Below are 1,769 nucleotides of genomic sequence, written 5' to 3'. Positions count from 1 at the left end.
AAATGTCCCAGTAATACCTACATGGCCAAGCTTTCTGTATGCCCGTGCTTGCATCTACATCTTGTTTTTATCAAGCGTCTGTTTGGGAAATTTCTGTCTGCGCTCATGAGTACTGTGAGAGATTCTTGAGAAAAGCGCAGTTCCCCTCCTCCGCTGTGATATCATCAGGTCTGAAAACAAATCGGCTCTCATCTGGCAGCAGATGAAAAGGAGCCAAGGAAAACCCCAGCCTTTGTTCAATGCAGCAATGGCATGCATCCAGGGGTGGCGTCTGCCGCTCAATGCTGCACTGCTTCCGACAGGCAGCCTTACCAGTCAGGAATCCTAGGTGGCAGTCTAGGCTTGCATGTCTGCAAAACACAGCACTTTGAACACATGAAGCTGCCTTCTACTGAATCAGACCCTTGGTCCATCAAAGTCAGTCTTGTCTACTCAGAGTGGCAGTGGCTCTCCAGGGTCTCAGGTAGAGGTCTTTCACATCACCTACATGCCTAGTCCCTTTAACTGGAGATGCTGGGGATTGAACCTGAGATCTTCTGCATGCAAAGCAGAGGCTCGCCCCTCCCCACTTGTGTTAGAGCAGCAGATGGGAAGATCTTCATCTTGACATACATGCTTCACTGCTATGAAACAACAATGGTACTATGAACATACACATTGAGCTACCTTATACTGATTCAAACGATGGGCCCATCAAGGTCAGTATTATCAACTCGGACTGGCAGCAGCTCTCCAGGATCTCAGGCAGAGGTCTTTCACACCACCTACCACCTGGTCCTTTTAAATGGAAATGCTGGGGGTTGAACCTGGGACCTTCTGCATTCAAAGCGGAGGCTCTTTCACTGAGCCACAGCCCCTCGCCTTATATGAACACATGAAGCTACCTACTGAATCAGACCATGAGCCCATCAAGGTTAACTCAGACTGGCAGCAGCTCTCAGGTGGAGGTCTTTCACGTCATGTCCTACAGGGGTCCCCAACGTGGTGCCTGTGGGCGCCATGGCACCCGGAGATTTGATTGGCTGTGCAGATTTTTAAAAAATATTGCTTTGGCAGCAGCTACCACCGCAGCACAAGGATCCACACTGTGTTGCTGAAGTTACGCTGTGGCAATCATTTTTGTGGCTGGCTCTGCCTCCTGCAGCAGCCATTTTGTTGCTGTGCCCACCATGCCCTGTCAAAATCCCAAATGGGCTCACAGGCTTAAAAAGGTTGGGGACTCCTGATCTACTTCTGGTCCTTTTAACTGGAGATACCAGGGATTGAACCTGGGACCTTCTGCACATCAAGCAGATGCTCTACCACTGAGCCACAGCCTTCCCCGAGGGTCGAAGAATGTCCAGTTACCCACACAGGTTGATCTGAAAGTGGATACCAAACATAAGAGAAGTAAAGCAGCCACAGTTGCACATCGACCGCCAACATTTTAAAGCCAAAATCCGAAGAAATTTTTTAAAATACTGTGCCAGTTTCTATGCATTTGTCAGTTCACACATTCCACCTTAGTCACTGACACATGAACACATGAAGCTGCCTTCCACTGAATCAGACCCTTGGTCCGTCAAAGTCAGTATTGTCTACTCAGACCGACAGCAGCTCTCCAGGGTCTCAGGCACAGGTCTATTCACATCACCTACTTGCCTAGTCCCTTTAACTGGAGATGCCAGGAATTGAACCTGGGACCTTCTGCATGCCAAGCAGATGCTCCACCACTGAGCCACAGTCCCTCCACAGTAACACAGAACCCAAGTACTACATTCTCACCTGGT

The 1,769-nt window shown here is 49.3% G+C and overlaps 1 non-coding gene across 1 annotated transcript; it reads right to left on the bottom strand.

The window, feature by feature from the left end:
• Positions 1-1,247: 1,247 nt before the first annotated feature.
• On the bottom strand, positions 1,248-1,321 carry TRNAI-GAU (transfer RNA isoleucine (anticodon GAU)). Its single transcript has one exon. It is a non-coding gene; the product is annotated as a tRNA-Ile (tRNA).
• Between the last annotated feature and the right edge of the window lie 448 nt (positions 1,322-1,769).

Source organism: Euleptes europaea, chromosome 14, assembly GCF_029931775.1.
Source record: "Euleptes europaea isolate rEulEur1 chromosome 14, rEulEur1.hap1, whole genome shotgun sequence".
NCBI classification, from domain to species: Eukaryota; Metazoa; Chordata; class Lepidosauria; order Squamata; family Sphaerodactylidae; genus Euleptes; species Euleptes europaea.
The sequence above is the reverse complement of the archived record's forward strand: the minus strand, read 5'-3'. Positions and strand labels throughout refer to the sequence as shown.